This window comes from Triplophysa dalaica, chromosome 15 (assembly GCF_015846415.1).
Source record: "Triplophysa dalaica isolate WHDGS20190420 chromosome 15, ASM1584641v1, whole genome shotgun sequence".
NCBI classification, from domain to species: domain Eukaryota; kingdom Metazoa; phylum Chordata; class Actinopteri; order Cypriniformes; family Nemacheilidae; genus Triplophysa; species Triplophysa dalaica.
In genome coordinates, this window is record NC_079556.1 from 11,283,576 (window position 1) to 11,298,400 (window position 14,825).

The following is a 14,825-nucleotide window of genomic DNA, read 5'->3' on the forward strand; positions in this document are numbered from 1 at the left end:
TACCCAGAGAAGGCTTTAGAGATACTATCATCAAGTTTTCAGTTACTTGTAAACTGGGGGAAACACCCCTCCCCCAACACCCACCCGTTAAGACACTTTTCAGAGTCCTGCTTCAATGTTTATTTACCCTTATGCAGATACTTGCAGTGTTTATATTCGCTCATGTCATGTGTGCTGACTGCCTGAACATTAGAGACACTGAAACATGCAAGTGGAGTGCTTATTTGGTAATTTGTTATATTTGGAAATTATTACAGCATACATTGTAACAAAAGGTGCTTCACAACTCCATAGAAAAAACACGTTTGGTTCTTATAATACAATTATAGTGTCCTGAATTCTTGTGTTTAAACTTAAACATAAATATAATAAACCATTATACATTTTAAAATTTATAAAGGTTTATTCTGTCGCTCATGGCAACACAACAGAACCAACACCCAATAAATAACACCCTAGAAAGCTATGCATTCATAGAAAATCCTTACAAAAGCCTGAGGCAAATTAATAGTCAATCAGTTCAAATCCAAAATCATTTAAAAACTTTACATGAGCTTAGTATATGAAATGTACTATAACAACAATGACATACTGATAAATAGGCACCATACAATATATTGGACAATGGATGTTTGTCATATAGTTGGAAAACTATAGGTATATATGAGAAAATCTCAACAAGGAAGTGACAAAAGTTTGAATAGTTTTGTAATTGCTAAAATGAAAAAAAAGGATCAGGAACTGGATAAGAAAAGTGTAGACAAAGATGTTAATTTTCATATATGACAAAGAGATGGTGTATCCACGCATCCGATTTTTTGCCACCTTAAAAAAGTACAACCAGTTTGGCTTTACAAGTCATCTCAACTTAATGTTTTACATTTTGTGCAGCGTTGCTTAAATTTTAAGGGTTTAAATTGTGAAATGGGGTCAAGAACAAGTCAAGAGGAAAGTTAAAGCAGAAGGAAATTACGACTTTAGAATGGGTCTTTCTTTATAAAGAGCATTCATTATGTGACCAAATAGAATAAAAAACAAATGTTTAATAGTCTGATCAAAATGGATGAAATTCACATTTTCGCAAATATACAGTTTATATCGATTGGATCCCACAGGATGTAATGTAGGATTCCTATTAACATCTTACATTGTATCTATTTACATTACATTCTTTCCTCATTCATTCTTTGGCCTTGACAGTAACATCTGTTTTTAAGCTCCACTCACTTCAAGACAGGATGACAGGTAAATAAGATGCAAATACAGACCAAATCTACGGCTTGCTAGGATTTGTCCTCACTTATCTTATCCTGCTGAATGTATCCCAGAGGGTACAGTATTTCTTACTATTAAGCCAGGTACCAACAAAGTCATATCGATGTTTATTACATTAAAGCCACATCCTATTTGCTCACAGTAACGGCATCTCTTTCCGCCTGATTTCATTTGACCAGTTACTGCCTCCAGACAAAAGCAGAATGTTAAGTAAATATGGGAGTACTACTGAATCTCCATGATGTTCTGAAATGACATGCTTAAATGACATAAAAACCGCTTTGTGCGTGTTCCCAATAAACAGTGAAGGTTGTTGGGATAAGCGCTAGTGTTTTGGAGAAACTCTCTGGAAGATGTTATCATACAGGCTTGTGTGCTTACATTACAAACACAGACAGAGAGTGAGGGTACCAAGGGCCCGTATGAACAACCCACCTCTTTCCCTGTCCTTTCATGACTCATTTTCTTTGAGGTCAGCAAAAAGTTTGGATACTATGGGTTTGTCAGTGGATTTGTGTTGTTCCAAAATAGGAAGGAAGTCTGGCAAAAAAGTTGCTTTCTTCAAAGTTCACTTTCTTTGACCTGCTTGTACATGAAATCAAGATCATTTCTATAGGCAGTTTCATGTCATAACAGGCGATATCCATTTTTTTTGGCCCAGTGGGTTGGTCTGGCTGATGAAAGAGTACAACAATAGATGGTGGGATGTGTTCAGTTGCTAAAGATGTTGTCAGGTGTAAAAATCTTCCCACAGAAGTGATAGTCACTTATCAGTTTCTCTCCTACGGCTTACATTCGTGTTTCTGCTGTTAAAATACGCATGTTGAAACATGCTAGAGCCGCAGAGCAGTGCTTCAGAATGTCATGAGACAAAAATATGACATCAGGTTTATTTGACAAGCAGAAACTTACAGCCTGACAAAACTGGCTAGAAAGAAAGGTTGACAGATGATTTGTTTTAATGCAAGTGCTGTGTGGCAAAGCTAATTATTAAAGCAAACATGGAGTCAGATGTTTAAAACATTGTTTTATATTTACATAGCATTTGCATGTTGTGTATTAGCCCTAGAGTGCTTGTGACCCCTTAAAAAATTAAAGCATGTTTAAACCCATGGAAAATGTTGTTGTTCTTCTTAAAATTCAAAGGAGAGACAATGGAGCTCTCAGTTATTCACTAAATCAACTTTGTTTTGGGTGTTTCTCTTAAAGACGCATGCTTAGACAATCATTGACACGCAGTATAGTCATATTACAAATAATTAAGATAATTCTGCATGAATCTGATGATAATTATTTTTGTATATATTGAAATCTCATGGTTTGTGGGATTGTTGAGATGCCTTCCTAAACTCCACACTCTTTTAAAAAAACTGATACAATAGAAGAACCATCTTTGGCTTTGTTTATTCAAAGGATGTTTATGCAACCATTTAGACAAATAAAGGTTTTTCTATGGAATCATAAGTGCTTGTGGAATTTCTGGGGTCTCTATCTCAATAGACATTTAGAGAAACGGGGGACAAGCAAAAATCCTTTGATCTCCATTTTCATTGCCATCAAAAGGAAACAATTGAGATTGTTACGGAAAGCAATTGATTTTGATAACTGAAAACTAATATAATTCTCTTTCTGAATTCCCAATGAGTATTCCATAATTATAATCTTTTGAAACCGTAATGATTGCTTTTGGTGTGGCTTGTTAAAAAATAAGTATCAGTGACAAAATCAACTGGGTTGGATTCAAAATGCAATTTTGGCAAATATTACAACACATTTTAATGTTACAATGATCAAAACAAAGAAGGCAAATTTACATTGCACGCATTTTGGCAGACATTTTAATCCAAAACAATTCACAGAGCATCCAATCTACTGTATGCATTTGTTAAATCTGTACAAATGTTCTTCAGGAATTTACCTTTGTGTTGATAACACTCTACAACTGAGCTACATTTAAACAGGTGAAGGTCCTGCTGCTGTTTTGACTGTAGAATCACTATAGTTTTGTTGGGATATTCTCAGGTTTTCTGTTTACAAGCTGATGGCTGTAATGCAGGATCTGAACTGGAATGCCGATGAACTAAACTTTCTGCATTCCAATTAGTTCAAGAACACAAAAACTAACGCCTCTAAAAATTAAGAGTTTGGTTCCAAAGTGAGATAACTCTGTTTAAAAAAGATGTAAATCATGTTTTGTTATTTTGCATTCCAATTAATATCAATCAAACTGCAGTTGGTTTGTTTTGATTTAAGCCATTATACCTAAAAAAATATAAAAACATGATTTTTGAAAAATCAAATTTCATTTGAACCTTTTTTAATTTAAGAATCTCTTTGGTTTGATTTTTGCTTACTGATTGTAATATCACCAATGACATTGACAGGATTTTTATAATGCCTTGTAAATATAAGCTAAAGTACAATTTTACTTGAATTTAGATTTGGGTCAATGCTTTCATGTTATGTATCAACAGAGAACCCTGCACTAAAAAAGATTGTGGGTTCAAACCGAATGAAACGCACAAACCGATAAATAAATAAATCTACCAAACTCAAGTTAAATACCCTTGCATAAAAGCATTTGCCAAATGCATAAATCTATAGAGGGACTTATGCAAATGTATTTTTAAAGTATCATCTTTTCAGCATTTTACAAAGTGATCTTCAATACTCTTAATGGCATTGAGCAAAAAATCACTCCATGCAGACTTCAGGACTGTAATGTAAACATTGAGACTTCCACAGAAGACTGACTTGCTAATGTTTTCATGTCATTAGACAGACAGGTGTGGCAACTTTGAGGACACACTCACACACCCAATGCATAGTCACAGCACGCTAGCATGCACACGCACCACTGTATTCCATCTATAGTGAAACATTCAAGCAAGAACACAAATGCAAAATGAGAAGAGCAAGTTTAAAACCTTCACTGAGCATGCCAAGAGGTCAATAGAAAGTTTCCCCTCTATTACTATATTGCAAAACAGACGCTCTAGAAACTTCAGATGACACTCAATGTTCAAAGATCGAAGGAGCTTGATATGAAGAAAACCGATGAACAAGTTGCGCTTTCCTTCTGAGACAGTGCATTTGAAAACTTGAGTAAGGCCGTTATAAAGGGCGGTTTACATTGTGAGCAACTGAGATTAGGACCTGTAAAACAACCTCACGCTACAGAAGTTAAACATGCATCTCCGATATACCCGGTTATTCTTCTTAAACAGATCAGTCAAGTTCTCACACAGATTTCAGATGACTGAGATTCAGACACATTATGTAAGGTCACATTTTCACTTCAGCAGAGTTGAATAGGTTGCGTAGGATATTTCAGGTCTATGGATGCAGTGCAAGCAATAATACATTTAACCCCAGCGACAGAAACCCTCTTTACACCACAATAGAGAGAAATACACAAACAGCAAGGAAAGACTGGCAGTTTGGTGCACAGATACACAGATGGAATGACATGGAGAAAGACAGACCGTAACCGGTGTCATGGAACTAATATTCACTTTCTGCTTCTGTCATGAACCCGGGCAGGTAGGAACAGGCAGGTTTCACTTGATTCCAAGCCAAAACCATTATTTTTAACTGATTACAGTCACCTCAGTGTGGGACGTAAACCACAAACAGCACTGCACATACATCGGTCTCCCGTTACAATCCTTTGCCGCCCATGTTAGTGTCGCAAAGATGTCAAGGATCAGATAGAACACACTTTTTTTATACAAAACTCTTTTAGAGAAGTGCTAATCACTCATGCATTACCATGATGAGTCCATATAATGGAAGTAGATGGTGTGCAATAATGTTTTTGTATAATTCTTCTAAATATTTTATTTTGTGTTCTGCAGAAGAATTAAAGTCATACAGGTTAAAAATGACATGAGGAAGAGGATTGATGAAATACATAGAACAGATTTTTTTAAATTATTTAAAATAATTAAGAACACTGTCTCTATCAAAGTTTAATTCGGGTGTTGTTTCGGTACAGCGGCTTCTGAGTGTTTTTAAGATTTTAAATCTAGTTTTACAAAGCCTTTCTTCAAGAGGTCACATTTATGAAGTCGTTGTGACATAAGTCTTTGTTCATAGCTCTTTGATATTGGATGTACTCTTAAAAATAAAGATGCTTTAAAGGTTCTTCAGGTTCTTTGGAAGCACCTTTATTTTTAAGAGTGTGGGCTCTTTGGTAGACACCTTGTTATGTGATTCAGTTCAGAGAGACGAGCGATTTAAGATGTCCTGGGTGGTACCATAGAACCTCCTAAAATGATCTTGACTATGCTCTATTAAAGATGTTTTAAGAACGTTGGAAACCAAACCACACTTGGGCCCCATAAACAGATTGATAACGACATGCAGGTAAATGAATGAAAATATGTGCCCAGATACAACAAACTTCCATTCATCCCAGTGGAGTATTACAGATGGACTTGTAAAACCACTTGGATTGGAGCTTGAATGTTTTGACAACACATTCAGTTGACCAAATAAATCATCCAGAACATACCACTTTACTTATCCACAGTATTCCTGTGTCAATAAACATTGATTCGTTGATACATTGTTCCCTGCACTGCAAGATCAGTCTTATTTTCTGATTTGTTGACAGTTACAGTGAGTGGACAGTGAGTCACCTTAAAATTATCGACACCTCATCTTGCTTGTCAAAAATGGCACACTTGGTAAATGTCCAGGGCATGATTTAACACAACCAATCCTTGCATGTGCACACAATCAAAACATACAGTAATCTCCAAACCAAACATACTGGCAATCCTAGCGGAATTATGCAGTAAACTACCTTTAATTGTCCCAAACAGAAATCTTGACTGTGCCTTTAGATCTGAAGATGATTTTCCAGTGTCAGACATACTTGGGGGCGACTCCCAGTGAAAAACACGCGAGTTTCTGTTGAACCTGAGCCAGTTCTTTTAAACAAAGAGGAAAAGACAGCGTTCTGGCATTACTGGAAAAGGTTTAAAACTGGCCAAAGTAATCCAGTGATCACAACACCACTGACAGATAAGATCTGTAAAACTAATAGATGCAGATCCACATTGATTTGAAAGGCAAATCAAGCAGTTTTCTTAAAAGCAAATAAGCCATTTGAATTTGCTGGGTTTATGCACAACATGCAGAATGAAAAATAAAGACATCTGGGAGTTTTTAGCTTGATGAATTATTGTGTTTTGATAGAAAATACTGCATGAAACTATAATTTACCTTTTCAACTGTAATTCATTTTTAACATAAGCTTTTTAACATGTTTGCATTGACAGCGACACCCTGCAGGTGGTAAAGTAAGAGTATTTTATTGGTGATTTTACAAACCAAATTATATTTTTTACAAGCATAATAAATGTATTATTTATTAGATTTTGACTCTTACACCAAAAATGTAAAAATAAAAAAGTGGTTTGGCAACTTGGATTAAGCAAAAACAACCTCTTATAGGCACAGTCTTGTTTTGTTGAGCTACAGTGTTTATGATGATGATGATATAAATGATTTGTTTTTCATTCTTTAGTTTAGTCTCTTTAGTAGATTCTTTAGAAAGAATTGTGCAAAGTGCAGAAGCAATGTGATTTTTAGTTTGGAGGATATTTTTTTAAATCATTTTTATATGGTTTCGAACTGGACATTTGACTGCCAGACAGAGCACACCAGTGTTACAATTAACCCTGCAGTTAATAAATGTGTTTACTCTTATAATCTCTGATAAAGTCATTTCAATTTTTTTGTAGTTCCAAAAGACATTCAAACCATGTGATCATACAATATAAAAAGTTCTGTGGGAATAAACTTTACCAAATATGACTAGAGAATATTAATACCTATTATAAAATCCCATTTTAAATAAATCAATGTGCAACTAAAAAACGTATAAGAAAAGTTTTGTTAGCACTGGGATGGGCTTTCTTACAGCAACAGCAGTGAGTAATCTCAGCACCTCCGTGAATATTTTGTTGCTTGAAAACCAGTCTGACCTGTCATGTCTTAACCTCTAACTTGTCTTACTGCCCATCCCATTCTCCTGAAGATTTAAATCAATGCACTTCAAAAGTACAATGAATTGTTTCTTTAACTGTCACATTTTTGGAACAACCACGTGGTAAACATTCTGAAAGACATGTTTCTTGCTTAAGCGGCATGAGGCAGCACGACAAGGTCCTGCTTAAATTTAAAATAAGACAAAATGTGACACTCTCATCTGGTTCTGAATCTGTATATGACTTTCTTCTGTGGAACACAAAAGAAGATATTTTGAGAAATGTCTCAGAAGAACTGGGGTCCAGTTCTTCATATTCTTCATTCTTCAAAATATCTTCTTTTGTGTTCTGCATAAATCAGGAGAGTATACAGATTTAGACATGAAGTGAGTAAATAAAGAATCAGTAATGAATGAGTTTAACCCAAATGCCCAAACATCAAACATGGAAAGAGAAATTTTCAGAGACAGTATTACAGTATTAGGTAAGATAGTGGTAAATACATTTCCATGAAAAGTGTAAACATCATTTCTCAGACATGCTTCCAAAACATTTATTTGTTTGCCCTGTAATCACCATAACTGGGTTACTATACACAGATTATATAAATTAAGAAATACATACATAACAATAAATGAAAATTTTAGAGAAATTCAACCATTTCAACAGTCTTCAATCACAAACTAACTAAAGGGATTCCATTTATTTTGCATGTGCACAACAAAGAAGAGTTCAAACTTGTATTTACATGTTTTTGGAGGTCCAGTTTTTGTTTCTTTTTTATTTTTTAACCATCATTTTCTGGTTTGTTTAAAGTTAAATATACATCATTTCTAGATTTATTATGGCCATTCCAGTCCAATTTAAGACTGACAGCATGACAATACACATGAAAACGGTCAAAAAAATCGAGGTTATAATTTTTTACTTTTCCTAAATACATGTACAAATATTACTGTTGTGTTGATTAAAAGTGACTATGAACTTGTCTCATTGGCAGGGTTTGTGGTCTAAAAAATACAGAGCATCTTTTTTGTTATGTTTACCTGTTTCTCCAGTTTCATTTTCTGCAAATAAATACAAATAAAAACTATATGTTTATTTGAAATTTGGGAGAAATATTGTTTGCTTTCCACAGAATGAAACAAAAATTATAATTTTACCTAGACACATATCTATAAATGGTAAGTTCAGAATAGCTTAAAATTCTCTTTGAAATGGTCTCTTAATTTTTCCACAGCTGTATATTTAATGTTAACAAATTTAGTTTAAATGAGGCTACAATGTTATCAAATTTAAACTTGCTTTCCTGTGGCTCAGTGGTTAGAGCAAGGCACTAGAAATGCCAAGGTCATGGGTTTGATCACATGCACAGTCAGAAACAAATATATAGTAAAATGCGATGTAAGTCGCTTTGGTATAAAAGCGTCTGCCAAATGCATAAATGTAAATGTACCCGCCACAAGAGGGCAGCAATGCCAAGTTGTCAATTTCTTTTCATTTCAGTGAATGCTTGCAATAAAATATCTACACCAATTTTATTCACTATTCAAATTAAGTTTTGATTAATGTTCCAAATTTTAGATTGCATAAAAGATGACAAATATAAAGTCATTTTCTCATAGGCTAATCAGTCTGTGATGTGGAGATGAACTGTAACTGAAAAACTGGTTATGGATTATTACAAAGATAAGGTAAATGACCTTTGCAATATTTTGACTATGAAAAATCAACATTCTAACGTAACACCCCCTGGGTCATGACAGTTGTTCCTCTTTTCCCACCACTGTCTTATTCAAATGATTCCCTCATACAGTGTTTATGGAAATCAAGGACTCCTGACACACCAAATTCAAGACTCTGCTCCTGGCCTACAAGACCACCACTGGTTTGGCACCCCCTTATCTTCATTCAATTATGCAAACTTATATACCCGCCAGATCCTTATGCTCTGCAAATGAACAACGTCTTGTGGTGCCATCCTAAAAAGGTAAAAAATCGCTCTCATGAACCTTCTCTGGATCGGTTCCACATTTGTGGAATGATCTGCCTGCTGCTACAAGATCAGCAGATTCTGTGGCCTTCTTTAAGAATCGGCTGAAAACACATCTATTCCGTCAGCACCTGAACGATCATTACTGATTTCAATATCTTTTCTACAATATATTAAAAAATATATTAAAAAAGCATGCTTATTTAAACTTAGATAAACTAAACTTAGCTCTGTACATTGTAGTAGGCTTTGTGAGACATGTCTTTATTGCTCCTATGCTTTTTGTTGTCCTAATGTTGACCCAATTGCTTCCATTGTTTACCCAACTTGTAAGTCGCTTTGGATAAAAGCGTCTACGAAATGACTAAATGTAAATGGTGTTAAATATATAGTCTGATAAACTCTCACAAGCATCTCTCTTTCAAAATATAGAATGATTTTTTACATTATTTTTTCTTTTGACATGTTGTTGTATGTTGTAAAGTCTAAAACAGCAATGCTCTGTGAGACTGCAAAGTGCTTGTGAATATGATAGTAAGTCACTAATTTGGTCTCTGCTGCTCTCTGTAGGTCTGTGCTTTGTATAGCCTTTTATCTTTCATGTGCGTTGCTTATTTATGTGTGTGTCATACACCCATTCATGAAAGCAATCTACGGTTCCTCATCCAAAAGATAGCTTTTGTATATGTATATGTATTCTAAAGTAAGCTATAATTTATGTAAATCTCTTATCATCAAAGCAAATGGTAAGTGCTCTCTATGTTTTGTTTGCCCATATTAGAGAAAATCTAACAATAAGATCTCTTTAATATTTCAGGTGTTTCTTCTACAGAGCAAAGAGATTATATGAAGGGCGAATGAAGACCTTTGCTAAGATATCATGCTTATCAGAATTTTTTCCAAAAAACAGACAATAACACAGGTATCACCTTTTAGTTTGAGATCTCAACATTTTCTCAAATATCAGATTTCGCTCGTGTCTATATATATTATTGTCTCTTAATTTAATTTGGCTAAGAAATTTTCAGAGAAATATCTGAGAAATTGTTATAACTGATATCATACAACTGTTAACCACTGTTTGTGTGCTTGAGGTCAGTGGCAAGCAAGAGTGTTGCAGTCGGAGGGCATAACAAACATAAATATTGTGTCATAGACGAAAATAATCATCTGATGTTTTGAACAAGCAAATTCAGTCATATTCTCTCAAGGTTTTGTTTGTTATGTAACCCCATGTTCCATTCACCTTGGTGTTTTGTACTTTCAACACACATGCAGAAACCATTTTCAATTTCAATTTCCCTTAATGATATTCTCAGTGGACTTGTCATTCGTTTCAGCCCACATTCAGCCTTAGCATATCAGTAACCATGGCGACAAAGGAATAGCGTTAATCGTTCATATTTCTCTGTTTAAAATGCATATTTCTCTAATTGATTCATATGATTTCCATGTCTTGTCGTCACACTGTCTAACTTGATTACACTGATTATGATGTCACATGATTTCAATGAAACCCATCACAATTAATTAAATCATCAAATTAGATTTAGCAAGGTCTCAACATATTCTAACATGCTGTTTTTCATCGGGGCATTTCACTCAACTCTCTGCACAACAAACAGGTCTAAGAAAAAAATAGGAGTGTGTCCATTCAGCATTTTAAATATTGGCTGAATACATTTTTTCTCAAGTATTTCTAATGGACGTACTGTAACCTCAGCTTGTTAGTGTGTGTGTGTCTGTGTGTGGAACAAGTGACCTAAGAAGTGATTCACAGTGGAGCGACAAAGTAATGTCTTTTTCAACCATTCTGTTTATTAAACCATATCTCCATGGCGACAACAACATCTAAATGAGACCTTTATAAAATAGCTTTATACCAATAAGCATCTAGATAGGAGGAATATGCAAATAGTTGTTTTTTTCTTTGCAGGCCATTTCACACCTCATCTGTTGTGCCGACGCTAAAACTGACAAATATCAGTACCTTTACAGAAATCTGCCACACTCTTTCATTTCAGCTGACTGAAATTTCTCCCAAGACGTGATTCAACATCACTAACAGTCTCTAGAAGGTTGTTGATATGCTTAAATTTTATTCTGCGACGCAAACCCTAGAGGAATGTCTACTCTCGGTTGTCCTTGTTGAAATCCATAACAAGGCAATAAACATAAATGGCACGTTGGTTTTGTTGTGTGCATTAAATCTCTACATGTCATAACAAAAGGAAGTGTAGGTTGTCCTGGAGTATTGCTATAGTAACCTATGTGGAGGGTGGTGTTTTGCGCATAACAAGAAAGGTGGACGGTTGGGGGAGAAATGAAGAGGATTTGACACACAGGCCCTTCAGCAAAAAAGAGTCGGTGTGGACATATGAACGAAAGCTGTTTCTCCTTTGTGTATTTTAAGACCTTACCAGGTCACAGACTCAGCTCTAAATAAATATGTTTGGTATGCCCCATTAAGGAAAAATGACAGAGCAAAGTGATTAATAAATGAATAAGCAGCATCTTTACAGAATGATTCAATGTGCTGTATACTGAATGTGTGGGATGGAGGGGGCTGTGGTTATAAACCCTCACAGTTGTTCAGGCCAGATGGCCGTAAGGACTGGTCATCCTGTTCTAATGTATACGTGTAGAAGAAACGTAAGGATAAACACAACATTGCTGTAATTTATAGGGTATGATCATTGAACATGTTTTTTATGTAATGTATATGGTATTTTAACAATGAGGAAGGACACTAGACAGTTCTTTAAATGTCCAGTGTGTAATTTTTTGAAGGATCTATTGACAGAAATGCAATATAATATAACTATGTCCTCAGCAGTGTATAAAGACTTTACATAATGAAGCGTTATGTTTTTATTACCTTAATTAACATACACCATGAAACTGCTCTACAGAGCGTGTTTCGCAAAAATGTTATCTCCTTCTGCAAAGAAGCCACGAAAACATGACGACATCTTAGTCCTATGTCTTTTACAGTTTTTTTATACATATTTTTATGTATTTTCTTGAAAATACCACTAATTTACAAGAAAAACGGGGGAAATGTAATTTTAAAGGGACAAAAACGTTATTTTACGGTTAATTTCTGCCGGCCCAGTTTTTTTCAAGATTTTTTTTGACAGTTTATTTTTGAAACATGGTCAACACCTATAAAATAACAGAACAATACAAAACATTCACAAAAAACTGGAGAAAACGTAATGCTTCAAAAGGGAGGGCTGGAGTGAGCCGTTAATTGCAATTCGCAACCTCAGCGCTGATGACGCTAAATTTCATACACTGGATACTAAACTATTTTAAATCTTTATTGAGCTTTTATAGACAATATGCAATCAGAGAGGAGCGAGGAAAAAACATCAGCCGGAACATTATACTCAAACCATTAGGCAACTTTATTTAAACTTTTATTTACAGTTAACAATAAGCGTAGTCATGACATTTTTGGACAAGTTAAAAGTTTACTGAATGATAGTAACAGACATCTGCACTGGACATCTACGATAGTGTATCATCATGAAAGAAAGATGACGTTTTTTATTTAGAAGATTGCTAAGAATACTATACCACGTTTTAAAAAAAAATGCAAAATTCACAAATTGGTATAATACAACTTTCCCTGTGTGACCATTCTGATACTCATCTTTGGGCAAAACTAAGTGACTCAGCGGAACTATAATTACAGTTTTCTTGCAGACTGTGTTATTTATCCCTTAGCCATACACTCACAGCAGAGTGAGAGAGAGAGAGAGAGAGAGAGAGAGAGGGGGCACTACTCTCAGCATGACTTCACTTATTGGATGAAAATGCAATTATCATCAATGCAGTTAAATGCCAATCGGGAATTTCAGCAGTTTTGCGCCAAGATTTAAAAAAGAAATAAGGTGTGGCAAAACAATTAACTGACCAATTGTTCCGATTTGGCTAGTTTCTATTACCTCATCCAGATTGCAAAACCCTCTCAGCTCGCCATATTCAGCAAATCAGGCACAGGAAGATAAGCAGGTTTCTGATTCCTTGAAGTAGAGGTTGTGGATTAGGTACTAGAGATCAAATATAATGTTTCATTTAAATTTGTAAATACTGTCTGTCACAAGGAAAAAGGAAATGGATTACAAGCATCTGTTATATTCAGTACAATCCTACTGTTACAAATGTTTATATCTGAAATTCTAGGACACTAGATCACCAAATTACATTGTAGTTGCAATAGAGCTATTCATCCATGATATCTTTTTGCAGGACATCCGGGAAAGGGCTTCTGGAACTTAAAGCCCCCAACTTCAAATTAATTTCACATTGGGTGCACAACTGGAATTTAGGCTTGAGAACAAACCAGAAGTCCATAACTTATTTTACTGATAAGTCTATAACCCTTTTTCAAAACTGTACATGAAATTCCTAGTGCACATCCTATGCTTCAAAATGCTAATTCTGTTCCAGGCTTTAGGATTATAAAATCAACAGTAATATAGAACAAACCACTGTTTCTATGGTGACATAAATGCATGTCTATTAAATTAAAAGGCAGCGAGGTGCACAGACCAATTATCACAGGCTTCTGGAAAGAAGGGCATGAGGGGGTGAATTAAATCCATAATAGAGTGGAAAGTTACCAGATTTTCATAGCCACACCTGTTAGGTCTCTGGTTTTCACTCTCACTGGAGTCAACATTTCATTTGCAATGATTAAATTCTTTCAATGCGAATTTAATAGGCGGGTGTGCCTTCTCTAGTGCTCATTGCTCTCCTGAGTCAACGGCAACTCAACCATTGGCTTCCGGCCAGACACACCCTAAAAGTGCCACTCCTCCACAGCTTCTGTTTCGTCATATGAAGTAGGTCAGCTAAAGTTGTAAAACCATAGTTGTTCAGTAAGGATTTAAACATAATTCCAAAAATTTAAAAGCTGTTTAATTTATACAATTAACTTGCCAAGAAAAGATAATAGGTAAATATGTTGTACAATATGTTGTTATTTACTAAACTTATTTTAAGAAGATGCAACTAGTTACAATATACATAATTAAAATAAATAATATTCAATTTTAACAAATAATTAAACCCAGATTAATTATAATTATACTGTTTGTCAATGTTCTTTACCCATTTCCATGACAAAATGTGTATAAGAAATTATCTAAACTGTTCTTTATGTAGTATTCTGTCTCAGCTGCTACAAAGCTGCATAATTATAACCTGTAACACTTTTTGGTTACACAATTTGTGCTGCTCCTTTTCCTTGTGATGTCTGTGCAATCTGCATCATGTCCAGCATAGTTGCTGACACAGCACTAGTTTCCAAGAATTTGTCTAGTTTCTGTGTGTTTTTTGTAATTTGGTTGTGCCATCTGGCATGAGAGTTTGGAAAAAAGTATAAAAGAGAAGCTCGGAGGCTAAGGAGGAAGATAGAAAGAGAGCAAGAGAGTAAAAAGGGACAAAAGAGCTTCGTCCCACACACCGGAGTTGTGCAGTCAATTCTACAGCAGCTAGTAGGAAGACACCCCCACTTCTTACATAACAACTATCCACCTCCACACCGT